Raw genomic sequence first — 23,128 nt, 5'->3', positions numbered from 1 at the left:
GATTAAACATCTTTTACCCCTTCTTTGATTGGTTGGGTAATATCCCTTTAATCCAGACTGCCTTCGCATCGTTCTATTCCTCTTCGTCGTACTCCATCGATAGGAAAGCGCTTATAGTCTATCTTAATCAACTCTTTACGTTTTAGTTGGCACATTGCCTTCAGTTTTGGTCACCACAAGTCAATCTTATCTTCCTTAATGAAAGTAAAACCTCAATGGACTACAAAACCGCACTCACCAACCTCTAGTCTCATCTCTAGTAACCGTGTTGTAAGCGCTGAAACTATCGGCTACTTTAAGAAACGGTTAGACAACTTTATGGACAGGGATGACAGGTGGTAATGGACATGGAACTGCCTAGTGTAGGCCTTATGGTCTCTTGCAGTCTTCTTCATTCTTATGTTCTCATGTTCTTATGTTCTTATGTTCTTATGTTCTTATGTTCTTATGTTCTTATGTTCTTATGTTCTTATGTTCTAGTCATGGAGGAAGCAATACTCCTCATGATCTCAGTCAGACACCCGAATCATCTCCATTTCTTCCTGTAAGCTTGTTTTATCCGTCATTTTCTTCCCTTCGAACAATCGATATCCTTTAAGATTTTTTTCCGGTTTATGCCAGACTATTTTATTCATTTGATATCAAGATTTCGAATGAAGACAATCAACAGTTTCCGAACAGTCGCCCTACCAACAACAGGAGTGAGTTGACAAAAGGAAGACAGCTTACGCCATCACTGCTGTCATTTCCACCTCCACCACTTCCATCACCACTACAACCAATACCACCTCCATCATCCCCAACACTACTACAATCACCACCACCAACACCACCATCCCCACCACTACCACAACCACCAGCACCGCCACATTATCACCACCAAAACATCACAGCCACACCACCACCACCAACATTACTATCAACACCACCATCACCACCACTACCACAACTACCAACACCAACACATCATCACCACCAAAACTCTTACAACCACCCCACCATCACCAACATCACTATCAACACCATCACTATAATCATCACTACCATCACCATAACTACTACCATCATAATCACAACCATTACCATAACCACGACCACAATCATCAACAGTGTCATCAACGCCGCCAACGGCAATTATCAAATTAATCACAAATAAAAGAGTAAATGTTTTGTATTTGAACGTCAGAATCCCACGGTTACTATACGTATAAATTAACGCCCGATGGCACAAATCACTGAAGTTGAAAGTTGAAAGTTTTATTCAAACTCATTTGTTAAGTTACCCCAGGATTACCTGGAGATTTCAGACACGGATAATTAGGGAACAAGAACACTTCTAAGGGTCTGTAAACATGAGTTCTTCCTCAGAGACTAGAGCTGGAAAGATCGAAGGCCCTATCCTCAGCATAGCCGTAGCTCACGTATACAAACACAAGCATACATATACAGTATGTACACATACAAACATATATACACCTCGTGGCGCTGTAGTTAGAGTTCTCGCCTGCCACTATGGCGGTCCGGGTTCGACCCCCCCCAAGCTGAATTAATTTCAGTATCGCTGCGCTTCGAGTCGTTACCCCAACTCTCGTGGGCGGGGAGTTGGGTGTGTGTGTGCGTGTAAGGTCACAGCAGTACCCATAGATCGGTCATACGAACTCTGAGCTCTCTTCCGAGAAGGAAATAGCTGTCGATCACGAGTCCAACACGAGGTCCAAAAACCAAGGTGAATCGAAGGTGTGCACGCTTACAAACACATATATATGTGCACGTGCTCATATATATATATATATATACTGAAAAGCCTCTTTCCCATCATAAGAGAAGTGGCCACCCTTTGCCCATCCCGCGTCCATTTGTTTGCTCTTTTATCTTAGCTCATTATAGATGGAGGGCCATCGCTGGCCATTGCTGGCCATCCCCCACAACTCGGGTTAGGAGCAACGCACCAAGACACACCAGGTCCCGACAGCTAAACGTGGTTCATTCCCACCGTTTCATTACTTAACGATCCTCCCCCCTTTTGTCTACTCAAGAGTAATTAGAAAAGACGAGGAGAAATCCCTTCGGGCTTCATCAATTTATCATCTATTCAAAGCCACTCTCAGCTCACACCTACCTCTTCCCCCTCACTCCTCTCTGCTCGGCAAACATTTTACTTTTACTCAAAGTCCCCCTTCACCCGATCCATCCATCTCATTTTTGGGCTTCCTCTCAGCTCATTCCATCCGTCTCCGTTTTCCGTACACTATTTGTTAGTCTTTCTTCACTCATTCTTTCCATCTGCCCACACCAACCCAATATTCTTTGATCAACTCTACCTGTCAACTTCATTTTTACCCTCACTCTTGGATTTCTATTTCTATCACAACTGAAGCAATTCAAGGAATATACACTTCATCAAAAGAGTAGCGCAATTTCATTAACAAGCAATTCTCCAAGACAAGTTTCAAACCTACAATTTCAGAAAACAGGAAAACAGGCAAGGTATTAAATATCCACGTAAAACCTCAATAGCATAAAGTCCTTAATATACATCTTCAACCACTCCTGAAGATACAAAAAAAATTCACATTATGTAGACGACTTAACAATTGAAGTTCGTCATAGCAATTACAAAATAGCTGCTCAAAACACTCAAACATATACAGGAAACTAGAAAAGTAGTTAAACATGCCAGAATGACAACATCCCCTCAGAAATAATCATTGGCTTTGCTCAGCCGGGACAACCACGAATCAAAGAAACATCCGAAAGCAAAATTGAATTATCAACTTTTTCTACTGAACAAACCCTTAAAATTCTATGCCTCGCTTTTGATGAGTAAATGTTCATCGGCCAACATAGATTATCAAAGATATAACAGTGAAGATTAATATGAACATAAGTATACTAATATCAGTAGCAAACATAGGTTTTGGTTAACAGGAAGAAACATTACAGTATTAGATCTAATGAGTAATATCATTTTCAGCTGTCAAGAAAATATAGACATCATATAAACTACCCAGAACAAAAACATTAATAAGAATGTGGATAGGAGGTAAAGGGAACACGGGCTGAGGGGAATACTTTTATTCCTGACTAGTTTCGCCTGAGTGGCTTCTTCAGAGGAAGGATGGAATAAAAGTATTTCCCTCAGCCCGTGTTCCCTTTACCTCCTGTCCACATTCGTCACAATGTATACACATTAATAAGAATGACCGACTGCACTAAAATCACCCCAATACAACATCTACACTCAGAAACCAAATCCATTCCCATAGAAGAGGACATGACACCGATAGACACAGATCTGCACAAGATTCTTCAATAGCAACCATTCCTAACACCACATAACACAAACACACCCATTTAGAAAAAAATAACACAAACATAACTACTCAAACATCTGCAACAACCTAGCACCTTCACCTTTTAACATATTCATAAAAAGGCTAAACAGATTCAGATCACAAAACAACCAGTCCAAGGTCGCAGAACTCCGCCTAACTTCCCCAGACGGCCCTACAGGGAAATCCCTTCCGCAAAAAGCAAGAAGGATTCTGACACGCCTGCTCTCAGGCCATCACTCAGCATTGAAACAGTACCAGAAACGGAATAGACCCGACGTTTCCTAGATGTAATCAGAACACAAAAGGCACAGAATACGTAATTCTACACTGACTCACTCTAACCTTACCATCCAACAGCACAATAGTGAGTGATTTGTGGAGCAATCTCGTGTCCGGTACCGATTACCTGGAAGTCTTGGGTTTCCTACAAGAGACCTTTGGGACAATGGATTGGTCGGTTGATTGTACTGAAGGAGTTGACAAGTAATTTCAAACGTAGATGAAATACTTTTTTTTTTTTTTTTTTTTTTTTTTTTATCGGTGATATACATTATGCAGAGACTGCTGATACTGTTAGCCTCTATTTGGATACGAGATTATAAAAACAACGCCTTTCACTTGTATGTGCAACTTACAAACACATACGCTGACAGCCTTTATAGAAATATTAACAAGTTCACTGGAGAGGAGGTATTTCCCAGCTTAATAAATTGTCTGCCTTTAGCTAGAACATAGTCGTAATATGCAACACGAGGATAATTGTGACGGGCTCTAGAATCTAGATGGGCTCAACTTTCTCCTCAGACGGGTGTTTCATTCAGCTAAATGTAATCGCCTAACTAAAGCCAAAACAAATACAAATGTATCAAAACGCAGCAAAAGAAGCAATATAAAATATCAATGATATTTTCGTCCATATGCCAAGGACATCTTGTATGAATTCTCTTGGTACCCGCCTAACAGTTTGTCCTAAAGTCGTCAAAGAATTTTAAAGACTATTTAGTTTAACGTCTTTACTGTAAAAATCGACTTGTATACATTTCTAAACATGACACAAACAGTCCCAAACGTGAGGACAATGGTGGATGGTATGACAATTCCAACGGACGACGTTGCTAAGCGAAAGAAGTACAGAACGTGACGAAATCAACGCAGGACGTAGGATGTGGTTATGTCAGTGTAGGAATTACCATATAAATGTAGGATATAACAATATCAGCCCAGAATGTGGCAAAAGCACTCTAGGATGCGACGAAAACCGTACAAGACGTGACGTCATGTCGCAAGTTGTGGCCATGCGCGACATGACGAAATCACTTCAAGAAGTGACGAAAACTGCCAAGGAGGTACGACGCGAGGGGACGCCCACAAACATCAACTGAAGAGTGGAGGAAAATTAGCCTTACTGGAACCAACGGAGAGAGAAATGTTTAATGAACAAAGGGTGAAGACTGAAAAATGCTCGAAAGGGGCAAGACGAATATGGAGATTAATAGCGATTATGAGAGGGGGAGGAGAGAGAAATAACGAACAACAGAATATCAGGGAGAGTTTGGGAAGTAATTACGAAATGATGACAACGTTCACGGGATGAGGAGGACGGGGAGAGGAATAGGAGGAAGAGAAAGAGAAGGAAAAGGAGGAAAAAGTACAGTAGATAAGGACCACGTAAAGGAGGAGGAGAGGTAGTAGGAGGAAGAAAAGGAGGAGGAGAGGTAAAGGAAGAAAAGGAGAAGGAAGAAAAGGAAGAAGAAGAAAATAAGGAGGAATAAAAGGAGGAGGAAGAAAATGAGGAAAAAGAAAAAAGGAGAAAGAAAAGGAGGAGGAAGAACAGGAGAAGAAAGAAAGGAGGAAGAAGAGGAGGATAGTAAAAAGGAGGAGGAGGAAAAGGAGGAGGAAGAAAAGGAGGAAGTAGAAAAGGAGGAGGAAGAAAAGGAGGAGGAAGAGCAGGAGGAGGAAGAAAAGGAGGAGGAAGAAAAGGAGGAGGAAGAAAAGGAAAAGGAAGACTAGGAAAAGGAGAGAGAAAAAGAGGAGGAAAAGGAGGAGGAGAGGTAGGAGGAAGAAAGGGAGGAGGAGAGGTAGGAGGAAGTACCTTTTTCAACCCTTTCTATGGACGAGAATTCATTGCGGGTCTCTCCTTTATTGCAGTGTTTTTCAAACCTTTGTTTGTTTGACTTTAGTCGTCGCTAAAACTCGTGCGTACCCTATGATCATGTTTTCCCGAGAAACACGTTTTAAAACTATGAATACAAGCAAACTATTTCAACAGTTTTATTCATCTTCTGATAAGTATATCTCTTGATAGGATTATAAGAGTAAAAAGAGAACGAAAAATAAATGTAACGTCCGGAATGTACATTAACTGTTTATGAAATGAAAACTGTTGCTGGGGTGTGGATCTATGTCAACCAACACTTACTTATCTATTTACATAATAATGCTTGCAGGAATGCACACACACACACACACACACACACACACACACACACACACACACACACACACACACACACACACACACACACACACACGGGTGTGTGTGCGTATGTATGTGTGTGTGTGTGAGTATGAGTGTATGTGTGCGTATGTGTGTGTGTGTGTGTGTGTGTGTGTGCGTGTGTGTGTGTGTGTGTGTGTGTGTGTGTGTGTGTGTGTGTGTGTGTGTGTGTGTGTGTGTGTGTGTGTGTGTGTGTGTGTGTGTGTGTGTGTGTGTGTGTGTGTGTGTGTGTGTGTCTGTGTGTGTGTGTGTGTGTGTGTGTGTGTGTGTTTGCATAGAGAGAGAAAAAAGAGAGAGGGGATAAAAAGAGAAAGAGAAGGAGAGAGAGAAAGAGGAAGAGAGAGATAGAGATATGTATGTATGTATGTATGTATGTATGTATGTATGTATGTATGTATGTATGTATGTATGCACATAATCTATATACACACGAGTACATATACCGTTTGTGGAAAACTACAAAAGACGTTCCAACAACGCGGACGGGAGTTCCCTTTACCTGGACGTGGTTTTCGAAAGGTAACGACCACTTTAATCCCGCGATCGTCACGTAACTACATTTCCTACATTATCTAATGATTTGTGAATTCTTCTTCTGCTGCAGTTGACAATATACACATCTACTTTGATTGCCACTAGACGTATGTATTTGGTAGAAGAAATTCGTTAGCTCAACCCTGAAAGGGAAGAGAAAAAAAGAAAAAAAGGGTGAAGAGGAGATGAAAGAAAATGGATTAATATAAGGATGAAACTGTAAATAATGATGTTCATGAGAATGACGATTATGACGAGGAAGTGGAGGACTAAGAAGACTCCAAAGAGGAATGGAAGAATTGGAAGAGGAACTGGAGATAGTGGGTAGATGACAAGACGGAGAGAAAGAAGTTAAGATGAAGTTAAGGATGAAAATATGGATGATAATAATTTTGATACGACGGTGACGATAAAGAAAATGATGACGAGGAGGAAAGAAAACGGAGTTCGCGTTGGAAGCAGACGAGGAGACAAGAAGAGGAGGGAAAGAGAGGGAGGTGGAGGAGGAGTAGGAGTAGGAGGATGAGGAGAGGGAGGAGGACGAGGAGGACGAGGAGGACACTTATGCCTTGTAAGGTCACGTAAGGTCACCTGACGTAGGAGAGAAAAACCGGACGAAAGAGAAGAATAGAAAAAAGAAAATGCCCGTAAATACCACCACCCCGAATCCTAACAACATAAATCCCATGAGTAATGACTTGCGTATACGTGGATCAAACAGTAAAAATTCATACATAATGGCAATAATATGATAACACGCACCCCTCACCCCCACACACAAAAAAAAAATATAGATAAATAAAATAAAAATGGCACCTGTAGCCCCAAACAATAAGCCTCCGCCAAACATGGTGAGTCAAAGGCCCGGTCACCACGACTCAAACTTCCCCCCGTACGAACGCGCGATAAGGTAATTTGATTATTATCACTTCAAACAATAAGACTTAATTCCCCTTACCAACACGCCCGTCTCGGAACTCCTCCACAACGCTCTGTCTTACTGCACTCGGGTGTAAAGCTCGCAGTTCCCTGGCCACTAGACCAGGCGACCGTCACGGGAATAGCATTTCTCTGTTCCTTAAACCCAAGTGCCATATTCCTTTGGCTTTGTAAGAGAGAAGCCAGTCACGACCTGTGGGGTGCCAAAGATAAGACTGTTTTAACTCCTTCAACACAGAGCCGTATTTTACGGACTCCGGCTAAGAAAAGACGATTCTATGCAGCTGAGGCGGCGAAGTGCAGCGTGGAAGTCTGTAGACATCGTCTCCTCCGGGACGAAGAATGATCTCCACAGCTGCATAAGGTTGACTAACCTCAAGCGGAAAAAAAGAAAATATGGACAAGTACGTCAACGTGTTGTTGTTGTTGTTGTTGTTGTTGTTGTTGTTGTTGTTGTTGTTGTTGTTGTTGTTGTTGTTGTTGTTGTTGTTGTTGTTGTTGTTGTTGTTGTTGTTGTTGTTGTTGTTGTTGTTCTACTGCATAAGGGGGAAGACAATGGCGAATATCTTTTCTACTCGTATCAGTTCACTGATGACTTCCCATAATCTGACAACAGAAATTCATAAGTTCAGGTCTTGTTCTGAGACCACCCTCTGACCGAAGTACATGATCATGTTGAAGCGAGACGAGTATGTCAGACTTCCTTTTCGCCTCTCAAATAAAAAGATACCAGCTCGAACCTTAGCATTATATATACATATACCATACACATACCAACGGCTTTTTTTCCCTTATAAGGGAGGGTAGCCAAAGTCAAAGGCATAAATCAACTCCCATCCATTTCATTCCCATATACTCAACTCCCACATACTACCACTCCCTCCCTTTATTACTTGGCTCCTCCTGGATGATGGGTCATCCCTGCATCTCACCCACAGCCCTGGAATTATATACATAAGTAAGCTAGGACTAAGAAACGTAAACAAAGAACAAATATATAGATGAATAGAGAGATAAATGAATAAATGAATGAATATATATAAATAGAAAATAGATAAACAAACAGCTGAATAAATAAACAAAACAGTAACGGCTGCACTCGATCACTCGATTCATTACGTCACACACCCCGTCATTATGAACGAAAGGTGATCTGGCGAATTTTGATTTCAGGTCGACCCAACGAAGATTCCCGAGAACCAGTGACCTGAGGCTCCATGTGGGCAAGATCTTCAACTTGCGCTCAGATTAGTCCACCAACAAAGGATTACGACGAAAGACCATGCCGACAGGAGACCTTTTGGTCCATAACCACGTCGGATGCTGGAAAAAGTAGCTAAATAAATAAATGAAATAAATAAGTAGATAATGATAGACAATAGACAAACAGATAAATGAAAATAAATCATAACAAATAAATAATAAATGAATGTTTAACTTATAAATAATGATAAATAAACAAATAATAATGAATAAATAACTAAGGTAAGATAAAGTAGGCAGGCATTACAGCAATATACTGTAATGTGTGTGTGTGTGTGTGTGTGTGTGTGTGTGTGTGTGTGTGTGTGTGTGTGTGTGTGTGTGTGTGTGTGTGTGTGTGTGTGTGTGTGTGTGTGTGTGTGTGTGTGCGTGTGTGTATTTTACTCCCATTGGTCTTAAGTTGTATTACACGGGAAGGGAGCTATGCTCATAGTGACCCGTCTTTGTATCTTTCAGCATCAAGTTTGTTCTTAAATTCTTGAATAGTGTTTGCACACACTGTTGCCTTATCTAATTTATTCCAGGTATCCATCACTCTGTGTGGGAAGCTATTCTTTTTCAGATCTCTTCTATAACTATCCTTTTTGAGTTTCTTTTCGTGTGTGTGTGTGTGTGTGTGTGTGTGTGTGTGTGTGTGTGTGTGTGTGTGTGTGTGTGTGTGTGTGTGTGTGTGTGTGTGTGTGTGTGTGTGTGTGTGTGTTCTTTCCTAGATGCAACCAGGCAATTCACTCGAACAAAACCACAGCCATTAAGATTAATCACCACTGAGATAATATCATAAGCAAATCAAGCGTACCGTACCATCGAAAGTATTACCCATAATGCCTATAGTCCGACACAGGACAGAAAAGGATTTAAGAAGGGCAACGCAGTTTTAATTTCTTAAATAAATCAAGAGATCTGTGAGACGCTTTGCCTGAGTGACGTCATTAACGCTCCTTCTCCTCGTTGCAGTCCATTCCCCTTCTACTCTAATGATGACAATATCATCATTATTATCATTATCAGCATCATTAGTATTCTCCTCCCTCTCCCTCTCCCCCCCCTCCGTTTCCTCATCTTCCTACACCTCCTCCTTTCCCTCCTGCACTCCTTCTCCAAATCCTACTCTCCCTACCTCCACGCATCCTTCTGTCCTTTTTTTTCTACAGCTGCTGCTTCTTATCTTATACCCCCTCCTCCTTCTTCACTTCACCTCCCTCCTCATATCTCTCCACGTCTCCTTCCTGCAAACCTGCTTCCTACGCAGATGATGCTCCTGCTCTCTCTCTCTCCCTCCCTCCCCCTTTCCTGTTGTTGTTGTTGCTGTTCTTTCCCTCACGCTCCCTCTCCTCCTCTGTCTCCAACGAAAACGCGCGCGCTACCTGCCCCAGCATCCTCGTGATGCCGCCCGCCCGACGACCAAATCAAAAATTTGTGCAGAGTCATCTCGTCCCGTAAGCGTGCATTCAGCTTCTCTACCACCTTACTTAGGACAGAACAGAGCAGAGGAAGGCATCAACAATGCGCTAAAGTAGCGTTTCCCAACCTAAGCAAGATGCTGTAATGATTATAATTTACTTTATATTATTTGTTTTTGTTTTGTTATCATTTGTCTGTCTGATTTTCATTTATTATTAGTTATATGTCAATTTATTATTATTTACTATTTACCTGTTTGTTTATTATTTAACTATACCTATGCATTTATTTATGTATTTTATTTGTTATTTACATTGTTATAGTTTTTATCTATTATTTTATTATCATTATGATTTTTTTTCGCATCCGACCTAGATATGGACCAAAAGGTCTCCTGTCGGCATGCTCCGCCTTTGTTATCCTTTGTAACCTTTTCCGACCATAGCACCCCCTGTTGTCAAGTCTAAGCAGTCCAGCACCCCTATCTTGTTCTTAGAAGGACAAAAGAAAATGAAATGTACTGCTTGATGATTTATTTTCTTGATTCCTTAGAACTGAAACAAATCGACAATATTGTTTGTAGAAGAAATAAGAACACCCTAGAAAAATAAAATAGCATGGAAAAAGTCAAATATGCACAACTAGGTAATCAATGATACATATATCAATGTGATCTTTGTGTGCATCATTTCCCAGCACTCGCTATAATTGATTTCAGCATCCCAGGTCGGGAAGCGCTACGTTAAAGGAACTATAGTCTGCAGATCACACAGACGCGCCCAGAAAACAAAAGAACAGAACATCGCCCGTCTCGTTTGTCTTTAAGAAGGCACGGTACACTGCATTCCTCGAATGCCCGATACGCGCAATATATATGTATAGACATTAACATACAAGTACACGCGAAAACTCAAAAGCGAACACATGCACACACACGCGCGCACGCACTGGTGTGTGTGTGTTTGTGTATATATATATATATATATATATATATATATATATATATGTATATATATGCTAATAAGGACACGGGTACGTGTGTTCACTTATGCAAAGTAGACCACTTGGAAAAAAGAAACTAACGATGTAATATACGAAAGCGCTCTCCTTTGTTAGTTTCTTTTTCCAAGTGGTCTACTTTGCATATATATATATATATATATATATATATATAGAGAGAGAGAGAGAGAGAGAGAGAGAGAGAGAGAGAGAGAGAGAGAGAGAGAGAGAGAGAGAGAGAGAGAGAGAGAGAGAGAGAGAGAGAGAGAGAGAGAGGGAGTGAGCGTAAGAGAAAGTTAATTTACCATTTCTTCATTCTGTTTCGTTCCCACCTGTTTCATTGGTCGAATGAGTTTACCGACTGCCTTCCAGTTTTGCGAAGAAAAAAAAAATCTTCCCACACTCCTGCAAGGCGAGGACAAAGAAAGAGTCCGCAGAAGGTATGGAGTCCAATCAATACTCCCATAAAGGTGATCATTCATCAGGAACTGGGACCTCCAGGACCAAAGCTGACTGTTCGAACCGCACACACCATTCCCAGTTCTTTCTTCTCCGACGACGCGACTGCCCTGGGTGATGATGATGTGGAAGTTAGTGACCACAAGTGGATGGGCGGTCTGGGTGGAGGATAGTGTAGGAGTGGAAGAGGTATATCATGAAGGACAATTACAAGGAAGAGATGATGGTGGTGGTGGTGATGATGATGATGATGATGATGATGATGATGATGATGATGATGATGATGATGATGATGATGATGATGATGATGATGATGATGATGATGATGATGATGATGATGATGATGATGATGATGATGATGATGATGATGATGATGATGATGACATACATTTGCTAGGAATGCCACCAAACGATTTTATTCAGCAGATAGAAACCCCTTATACAAGGAAAGAGTCAAATTCATCATCATCAACCTTTGCACAGTTACTCACGAATTGCATATTTGCTCCAATTACCCACTAAATGGGATAATTCCTCTTCAATAACTAGAGGGCGAGAGAGAGAGAGAGAGAGAGAGAGAGAGAGAGAGAGAGAGAGAGAGAGAGAGAGAGAGAGAGGGGGGGGGGGAGAGAGAGAGAAGAAGATAGATAAATAGAGAGAAAGAGAGAGGGACATAGAGAGAAATGGAAAATGAAAGAAAAATAGAAAATAGTTAAATGTAGATAGGTAGATAAATTCTGAGAGTAGACACACCAAATGACTAAAACAAAGAGAAAGAATGGTAGAAGAAGCTAAGAGAAGTATGGGAGTTGGTGATGGTTAAAGGGGAAACAGAAGTAGAAAAGGATTACAAAGGATTACAAAGGCGGAGCATGCCGACAGGAGACCTTTTGATCCATATCTAGGTCGGATGCGAAAAAAAGAAAAGAAAATCATATTAATGATAAAATAATGAATAAAAACTATAATAATGTATAGTTCAATGAGGAAGTAATAGAGTGTGTAAAGGTGATATTTGGGGCAAGCAGGTTGAAAGGGGAAACAAAAGGCGAGTCCGCGAATAGTAAGGTCATCATATCTTGTCGCACCAGAACCGTGCCCATATAAGGACAGTTTCATTTGCTTCCCTAAGGTCTTGGTCGGATCAATGGGGTCTCAATGGACATTCCCGGAGGACGTGGACCATCGTCTGTACTTCGCCACAGGGACATTGGGGGCTATTGGAGTATCCCCACTTGTGTTGATCTTCTCTCGTTTTGCCCATCTTGGCTCTTCCTCTGTTTAAGGTAACCCAGTCCTTCCTGGTTAGGTTTGCTCCTGGGGGTGAGGAGGTGAAGGCGATGGTGGTAACGAAGTTAGTGTGTGAGTTAGTTGCTAAGTAGAACCAAGGAAGCATTTGAGAAGTAATAGGAGAAGAGAAAAGACAAATCGCATGGTGTGGGAGCCAAAGATGATGTTTTAGAAGGAGCGAAGGGAATAAAAAAGGTAAAGGCGATGGTGGTAGGGAAGCTAGCGTGTGAGTTAGTTGCAAAGTAAAACCAGGGAAGCATTTGAGAAGTACAAGGAGAAGAGAAAATAAATAAAAACGCAAAGTGTGGGAGGGAAAGATGATGTTTTAGAAGAAGCAAAGGGAATGAAAGAGGCGAATCGGGTTAAGGAAATGATAAAGGATGCGGATGAACAGGCGTAAAGGAGAAGATGGATAAGTTATTTCAGTAAATTTTTAAATGTAAAGGGGGGGACAAAGAGGAGGGGTCGCCGATTTAACAAAGCGGCCTTGCTGTGGATGTGCTGTGTCTTGCGACACTGCCTCTGACCCAGGGCAGTGGACAAGGTGCAGGGATGACCCGTCATCCAGGAGGTGCTAAGATAAGAGGGAGGGTGGAGGGGGTGGAGTGTATTTAGGGATGGAATGGGTGGGAATGGTTTTATGCCTTTTTCTTTTTGGCTACCTCCCTTGTAAGGGGGAAAAAGCCTTGGTATATGTATGTATGTATGTATGTATGTATGTATGTATGTATGTATGTATGTATGTATGTATGTATGTATGTATGTTAAATGTAAAGGAGGCCGGGGATGGAGTTGACTATATACACTGCTGGGAATCAGAGAGGGATGCGGGATTCAAACCCACAGCTAAGCGAATGCGAGACCAGCACGCCACCAGTGCACCTAAGTTGGAACTAAATATTGAAAGAAAGAGTAGCTAAGATAAAATGGAAAGATAATAGATTTCGGATAGGTGTGTAAAAACTTACGAGTCCAATTTTGTGTGTTGTCCTCCCTTAATGTGATGTATCCACTGAATATGGGCAGTGTGGACACAGGTATAAGTTTTGTTTTCAATATAAGTTTTGTGTTTATGTTGTGTTTATGTAAAAATTGTTACAGAAATATGTGTTTGCAGTGTTGTTTGATGTTTATCACTAGTAAATAGTATGTTTTGTGATGGAGTGCTTTCGTGATGTATCCACTGAATATGGGCAGTGTGGACACAGGTATAAGTTTTGTTTTCAATATAAGTTTTGTGTTTATGTTGTGTTTATGTAAAAATTGTTACAGAAATATGTGTTTGCAGTGTTGTTTGATGTTTATCACTAGTAAATAGTATGTTTTGTGATGGAGTGTTTTTGTGATGTATCCAATGAATATGGGCAGTGTGGACTGAGGTATTAGTTTTATTTTCTATATAAGTTTTGTGTTTATGTTGTGTTTATGTAAAAAATGTTACAGAAATATGTGTTTGCAGTTTTGCTGATGTTTATCACTAGTAAATAGTATGTTTTGTGATGGAGGTATAAGTTTTGTTTTCAATATAAGTTTTATGTTTATGTTGTGTTTGTACAAAAAATGTTACAGAAATATGTGTTTGCAGTGTTGTTTGATGTTTATCACTAGTAAATAGTATGTTTTGTGATGGAGTGCTTTCGTGATGTATCCACTGAATATGGGCAGTGTGGACACAGGTATAAGTTTTGTTTTCAATATAAGTTTTATGTTTATGTTGTGTTTGTACAAAAAATGTTACAGAAATATGTGTTTGCAGTGTTGTTTGATGTTTATCACTAGTAAATAGTATGTTTTGTGATGGAGTGCTTTCGTGATGTATCCACTGAATATGGGCAGTGTGGACAGAGGTATTAGTTTTGTTTTCTATATAAGTTTTGTGTTTATGTTGTGTTTATGTAAAAAATGTTACAGAAATATGTGTTTGCAGTTTTGCTGATGTTTATCACTAGTAAATAGTATGTTTTGTGATGGAGTGTTTTTGTGATGTATCCAATGAATATGGGCAGTGTGGACTGAGGTATTAGTTTTATTTTCTATATAAGTTTTATGTTTATGTTGTGTTTGTACAAAAAATGTTACAGAAATATGTGTTTGCAGTGTTGTTTGATGTTTATCACTAGTAAATAGTATGTTTTGTGATGGAGTGCTTTCGTGATGTATCCACTGAATATGGGCAGTGTGGACAGAGGTATTAGTTTTGTTTTCTATATAAGTTTTATGTTTATGTTGTGTTTGTACAAAAAATGTTACAGAAATATGTGTTTGCAGTGTTGTTTGATGTTTATCACTAGTAAATAGTATGTTTTGTGATGGAGTGCTTTCGTGTGTGGATGTGTGTATGCTGTATATCAAACTCCTTGTTTTTTACAAAGGATTACAAAGGTGGAGCATGCCGACAGTAGACCTTTTTGTCCATATCTAGGTCGGATGCGAAAAAAAATCATAATAATAATAATAAAAGAATAAATAAAAACTATAGTAATGTAAATAACAAATAAAATACATAAATAAATGCATAGGTATAGTTAAATAATAAACAAACAGGTAAATAGTAAATAATAATAAATTGACATATAACTAATAATAAATGAAAATCAGACAGACAAATGATAACAAAATAAAAACAAATAATATAAAATAAATTATAATCATTACAGCATCTTGCTTAGGTGTTTATCTAAATGATTCTTAAATGTTTGCTTGTTTATTTCTGTGTCTTGTGCATGTAAGACGAACCCCATAAGATTCACGCATTACACGAGATGAGTATGTGAGTAGCTTATGAGTTTTGTTCATGATGAATATGTATATAGACCCGAGTTGGTTTCTTTGTCACTCACCAAGTACGAGAAGGTGTGGGAGGGAAGGCACTGACCGCCTTATTCACCATGATATTCACCATGGTCTTGGATCACGTGTTGGACTCGTAATCGACAGTTATTAACCTCCCGGATGAGAGCTCAGAGCTCGTATGACCGATCTATGGGTAATACTGTGACCTTACACGAACACACACACCCCAAACTCCCCGCCCACGAGAGTTGGAGTAACACCTCGCAGCGCAGCGATACTAAAATTATTTCAGCCCTGGGCGGGAGTCGAACCCGGACCGCCGTAGTGGCAGGGGGGAACTCTAGCCACAGCGCCACGAGGTATGTGGATATGGTTGTGCAAAACGTTGAAAGGAAATGAGAATAGAATTTATGAGTTTCTGACTTCTTCCGGGGGGCCAGGGATCGTGTGACTTCGGGTGGAGTTCGGTGAGGTGTTCTGCATTCCGAAGTTATCTGGATCGTCATCGGGCTCCTGATTCCTCTTGGGCGACAACGTTCCCGGAGATCGGCAGACCTCGCCAAGGATAACGTAGTCATGATGACTATGAATCAGTATGCAGACCGGAAGAAGGTAATGAGGCATGGGGCACGGAGAGAGGGGCAAGGGACGGGGAAGGAACAGAAGGAGAGGGAGAAATAAACGAATTCTTGCCCCTATATTTGCTGGTCCAACAGTGGCAGAAGTCTTTGGGGGCAGAAGTCTTTGGGGGCAGAAGTCTTTGGGGGAAACTGTGGACAAATGTCTCTTTGGATCATTGGCTTACGACTTGAACGAGGTTTGTTAAGACTTAACAGATTTGTTGTTATCGTATATGTAGTAACCATTTAGTAAGCGCTGAAACTATCAGTTGTTTTAAGAAACGATTAGACAATTTTATGGATGGGGATGACAGGTGGTGATGGATACGGAGGTGCCTAGTGTAGGCCTTAAGGTCTCTTGCAGTCTCCTTCATTCTTATGTTCTTATATGATCGACGTAAGGAAATACTGCCGCTGCAATGTCGTAGAAAGCGCCAACCACTAGTACTTAGAAGTGGAGGCAACTGTACATATGATTATTTCCAGAGAGAAAAGAGTAAAAGGACAAAGCAATGGAGCCGGGGGAGGTGGAAGAAGGGTGATCAAATTATCCCAGAAGAACAAAAGTGGAGGATATGGGCACAAGCTGGGATGAGATAACTGAAGTTTGGTCAAGTTTGGTCAATCTTGTTAACGTACATACATACATACATACATACATACATACATACATACATACATACATACATACACACATACATATACATACATACATATACCAAGGCTTTTTCCCCCTTCCAAGGGAGGTAGCCAAAAAGGGAAAGGCATAAAATAATTCCCACCCATTCCATCCCTGAATACACTCCACACCCCTCCACCTTCCCTCTCATCTTAACACCTCTTGGATGACGGGTCATCCCTGCACCTTGTCCAAGATTCACAGCAAGGCCGATTTAATGAAGCGGCCTTGCTGTGAATCTTGTTAACGTCAGAAAGGAAAAAAACCCTACCAGCTAAATAAATAAATAAATGAATAAACAGATAAATAAACAAAGTAACAAATAAATAATTGAATAGGTAATAAATCAACAAATGAGATTTATTAACCAGTATATAATCAAACATTTCCTACAAAAAGGGTAGGAGACATCAGGTGACCAAGACGGAAATTTGGTCAATCATGTTACGTCAGAAAAGAAAAACCGCTAACATCTAAATAAATAAATAAATAAATATATTAATAAATGAATGAACACATAAATAAACAAATTAACAAATAAATTAATAAATGAGTAGATGAATAAATCAACAAATGGGATTTATAAACCAGTATAGAATCAAACATTTCCTACAGAAAAGGAAGGACGACAACTGGATGCAAATTAATGCCACCGCTCCGGCCGAGGAGGGAAGGGGACGAGAACGCGGTTGCTCTAAAGAGCCGCGAGTCAGTCTATGAATTAGTTGAACGCTGCTCTCTCTCTCTCTCTCTCTCTCTCTCTCTCTCTCTCTCTCTCTCTCTCTCTCTCTCTCTCTCTCTCTCTCTCTCCTGTGTCAACAAGCCAGCCGACGGAATCTACGAGCACGATCCGCCGGGAGGCTATCCTTCCGAGCAGCAACTACGCGAAGATGAAGAGGAATATCATCCAGGAAATCGTCCGCCACGTGCACTTTATTGAATTCCATTTTTTTTTTTTTTTTTTTTTTTACTCTACCACCGGCGATGCTGAACCCACGCTATGAAGTCCTCTGTGAGGGGCACCGTCCTAGCCTTCCGATAGTTTTGGAATTTGTGACGTTAAACCATATCATCATCATCACCATCTCCACCTTCCTCCACCTTCACCAACACATCCCTGCAATCAATTGACCCAAAAGAATAAGTTTCTTTCAGACTCTTCTGACCCCAAAAGCTTTTTTCTTGAAGAAACTCCCTCTTCACGAACGGAAGTGTTTTACGTACCTCCAATACCAGAGTACAATGTAGATACTTTTTATTACTGAAACACAAAGAACAACTTATTCAGATCAGAAGCGAAGACAACGAGTTTTCTTCAGGATCTTAATCAACCCAGGCATTATTCGGGCTCCGAATACGACAAACTGCATAACAAAATTTGTCTGACCTTTACCACAGTACCGAAAAGGTCGCGAACGCCGTTACCATGGTAACGACCACCTTATGGGGTCCACGACCCATCAGAGGGTGGACATTCTCAACTAAACTCTGACTTTACATCCTAATGAATGGAATAAACTTAGTAACCATGTAGTAAGCGCTGAAACTATCAGTTGTTTTAAAAAACGATTAGACAACTTTATGGATGGGGATGACAGGTGGTGATGGATACGGAACTGCCTAGTGTAGGCCTTATGGTCTCTTGCAGTCTCCTTTATTTCTTATGTTCTTATGTTCTTATGTTCTTATGTTCTTATGATCTTAACCCCTCCGGTTTCGCCTCAACTTTCATTTCGTCACCCTCATAAAGAAATCGCCTAAGTCATTTTTCGTCAATTTCTGATTTTTTTTTTTTTTCTAAATAAATTTTTCATTGCTCCTTACGGTACAATTCCCAATGTTTTATGTAGTGTCTGAGTAGGTTAAAACTACGTGAGGAGGACAATTACGTACATTTATAAAATAGAAAAAGGATTTTTTTTTTTTCGATAAAGAAATCGCCTACGTCATTTTTCGTCAATTTCTAGATTTTTTTTTCTTAATCAATATTTCATTGCTCCTTGCGGTACAATTCCCAATGTTTTATTTAGTGTCTGAGTAGGTTAAAACTACGTGAGGAGGACAATTACGTACATTTATAAAATAGAAAAAGGATTTTTTTTTCGATAAAGAAAACGCATAACTCATTTGTCGTCAATGTCTGGATTTTTTTTTCTTAATCAATATTTCATTGCTCCTTGCGGTACAATTCCCAATGTTTTATTTAGTGTCTGAGTAGGTTAAAACTACGTGAGGAGGACAATTACGTACATTTATAAAATAGAAAAAGGATTTTTTTTTTTCGATAAAGAAATCGCCTAAGTCATTTTTCGTCAATTTCTGGATTATTTTTTTTTTCTAAATAAATTTTTCATTGATCCTTGCGGTACAATTCCCAATGTTTTATGTAGTGTCTGAGTAGGTTAAAACTACGTGAGGAGGACAATTACGTACATTTATAAAATAGAAAAAGGATTTTTTTTTCGATAAAGAAATCGCCTAAGTCATTTTTCGTCAATTTCTGGATTTTTTTTTTTTTCTAAATCAATTTTTCATTGATCCTTGCGGTACAATTCCCAATGTTTTATTCAATGTCTGAGTAGGTTAAAACTACGTGAGGAGGACAATTACGTACATTTATAAAATAGAAAAAGGATTTTTTTTTTTTCGATAAAGAAATCGCCTAAGTCATTTTTCGTCAATTTCTGGTTTTTTTTATTTCTAAATAAATTTTTCATTGCTCCTTGCGGTACAATTCCCAATATTTTATTTAATGTCTGAGTAGGTTAAAACTACGTGAGGAGGACAATTACGTACATTTATAAAATAGAAAAAGGATTTTTTTTTTCGATAAAGAAATCGCCTAAGTCATTTTTCGTCAATTTCTAGATTTTTTTTTCTTAATCAATATTTCATAGCTCCTTGCGGTACAATACCCAATGTTTTATTTAGTAGGTTAAAACTACGTGAGGAGGACAATTACGTACATTTATAAAATAGAAAAAGGATTTTTTTTTTTCGATTTCCTGAAGAGTTGGACAAATGACTTATGCACTTTCTTTATCAGGCTGACAATTTGTTTCTTGAACTAAAAATACATTTCTGAGATACGTCACAAAACTGTAGATGTCAGATTTCATTACTGAACCTTTCAAAGGTCCAATACGAGTTTCTCTTCGTGTCTCTCACCATCACTATCTCAAACAGTCTCATATCTCTCCGCATTATATTTTCTCCTATATCTCACCTACTCTTTTCTCTCTCCTTTTTCCTCTTTTTCTATTTCTCTTTTGCCTCGTTTTCTCCTCTTTTCTCTCTCCTTTTTCCTCTTTTTCTATTTCTCTTTTACCTCGTTTTCTCCTCTTCCTCTCTCTATTCCCTCTTTTCGCCCTTCTGCCTTCTCTCCTCTTGTCCCCTCTCACTTCCTCTATCTTCTCTCTCCTTTTTCCTCTTTTTCTATTTCTCTTTTACCTCGTTTTCTCCTCTTCCTCGTTCTATTCCCTCTTTTCGCCCTTCTGCCTTCTCTCCTCTTGTCCCCTCTCACTTCTCTCTCCTATTTCCTGATATCCTCTCTCTACTTACATTTCCCTCTCTTTCTCTCTTCTTTTCCTTGTCTTCTTTCCTCTCTTTCTTCTTTTCTCAGTCTTCCTTTTATCAACCTCTCCTTTGCTCAATCTCCATTTGTTTCTACCTCTCCTTTTTTCAACCCTCCCCTCTATTTCAAACTCCTGTGTTTTCTAATTCCTCTCTTTTTCCGTCTGCCATTTTCCTCATCTTTGAAATATGGAAAAAGTACAGTTTACGCAGACACATGCATCTCATTATGCTCGTGTCTTCCCCCGCCCTTATCCATCCCTCTCACCCTCTCTCTCTCTCTCTCTCTCTCTCTCTCTCTCTCTCTCTCTCTCTCTCTCTCTCTCTCTCTCTCTCTCTCTCTCTCTCTCTCTCTCTCTCTCTCTCTCTCTCTCTCTCTCTCTCTCCCTCTCTCTCTCTCTCCCCTGACACAACCAACTAAATGCGATTTTTACTAACACGTTCACCAGCCATTCAACAATTCATACCACTCTCTCTCTCTCTCTCTCTCTCTCTCTCTCTCTCTCTCTCTCTCTCTCTCTCTCTCTCTCTCTCTCTCTCTCTCTCTCCTGAGACAACCAACTAAATGCGATCTTTACTCACATGTTCACCAGCCTTTCAACAATTCATACCTCTCTCTCTCTCTCTCTCTCTCTCTCTCTCTCTCTCTCTCTCTCTCTCTCTCTCTCTCTCTCTCTCTCTCTCTCTCTCTCTCTCTCTCTCTCTCTCTCTCTCATGAGACAATCAACTAAATGCGATTTTTACTCACACGTTCACCAGCCATTCAACAATTCATACCACCCTCTCTCTCTCTCTCTCTCTCTCTCTCTCTCTCTCTCTCTCTCTCTCTCTCTCTCTCTCTCTCTCTCTCTCTCTCTCTCCCTCTCCCCTGAGACAACCAACTAAATGCGACTTTTACTCACACGTTCACCAGCCATTCACCAATTCATACCACCCTCTCTCTCTCTCTCTCTCTCTCTCTCTCTCTCTCTCTCTCTCTCTCTCTCTCTCTCTCTCTCTCTCTCTCTCTCTCTCCCCCCTGAGACAACCAACTAAATGCGATTTTTACTCACACGTTCACCAGCCATTCAACAATTCATACCACAATCTAATGCGCATAAATCACGTGTAACATGAAGGCCTGTAAATTATGGAAGCGACTGTAGGAGTGATTTTGTTCTCACCACAACCCCCCCCCCCCCGCCACCACCCACAACCCCCGTCCCCCCCCCCACGCCCACTGTGGGGTCCAAGGAACCTTTACGAGAAACCAGTATCATTATCATAATTCCGAAACTCCCCCAAGACCACGTGAATTACCACGCCCTTCCCCAGTTATGACAATTTTACGAGTCAGAAGTAACGGAAGAATGCCAGAAAGAAAACAGTGAATGGAACGACTAGCGCTCTTTTTTGGAAATGGGGATGTCAGAACATAATGTGTCGTGTTAAGCCGAGTTACAAACTGGGAATGATTGGGATTCAACAGGCCAAGATCCAGCAAAACATCCACAATGGCGATGTTATCTATTCTTTGTAACTTATGCATGTGCGTACGCGGATCCTCTTATATTCGTGAAGAGCTGGAGTCCAGGAACCATTGTATAGACCAGTGGTTCCCAAACTGGGGGAAATTTCCCACTGGGGGGAAATTTGAACCTACCAGGGGGGAAATAATTACACTACCTACTAACTAAAGAAATCTCAGATGAATTTTCTCATGTCTGAGAGAGAGAGAGAGAGAGAGAGAGAGAGAGAGAGAGAGAGAGAGAGAGAGAGAGAGAGAGAGAGAGAGAGAGAGAGAGAGAGAGAGAGAGAATGCTTGTTTATCAGTATATATGTACATTTGGAAAATAAAATAGTAAATAGTCACAGTGTGTTTTAACTACTCTTTCCCTCATATACATGAAAGGGGGAAATCTGGATGGTTGAACTGGGTGTAAGGGGGAAATGACAGAAAAAAGTTTGGGAACCATTGTATAGACGAAGAAAGCAAACGTTGGACTCGTCGAAATAAGTTTATTCCTACGTTTCGAACCCTATCCGGGGTCCGGCCTCAGGGATATACAAAGAGAGCAAAGGGAATCAATATAAAGGGGTATGTGTGCCACTTTGGGAACGTTCGTCTTCAGGGATATAAAAAGATAGCGAAGGAAATCAATATACAGGGGCATGTGTTGCCGCCCTGGGAAAGGTCTCCCAAGGGACCGTTGCTTTTGTATTCACTTGGTCTTTGGATCACGTGTTGGACTCATGATCGACAGCTATTTTCCCTCCTGGAAGATAGCTCAGAGCTCGTAGGTCCGATCTATGGGTAATGCTATGACCTTGCACACACACACACACACCCAACTCCCCGCCCACGAGAGTCAGAGTAACGACCCGAGGCACAGCGATACCGAAATAATTTCGGTCCTGGGCAGGATTCGAACTGGGTACTGGGAGCACTTCTACTTCCCAGTTCAGCGCTCTACCAACCGTGCCAACTGTGTGTACGCGCGCATGCGTGCGCGTGTTCTCTTCGACAGCCTTCTACCCTCCCTACAGTTGGACCCAGAGCATGAATTTCTCGGCTATATTTCCAACCCCAGTGCGTAGATTCGTGCTGCAGGAGGAGGCGACAGCAGCAGCAACAACGACGGCAACGCTACCAACACTACACCCCCCACCTTCATTCTCCTCCTCCAGTTCCTCACGCTCATCCTTCTCCTCCTCCTCCTCCTCCTCCTCCTCCTCCTCCTCCTCCTCCTCCTCCTCCTCCTCCTCC

This window comes from Oratosquilla oratoria, chromosome 31 (assembly GCF_046742065.1).
Source record: "Oratosquilla oratoria isolate Oo_2021 chromosome 31, ASM4674206v1, whole genome shotgun sequence".
NCBI classification, from domain to species: Eukaryota; Metazoa; Arthropoda; class Malacostraca; order Stomatopoda; family Squillidae; genus Oratosquilla; species Oratosquilla oratoria.
This window is presented reverse-complemented; position numbering follows the sequence as displayed.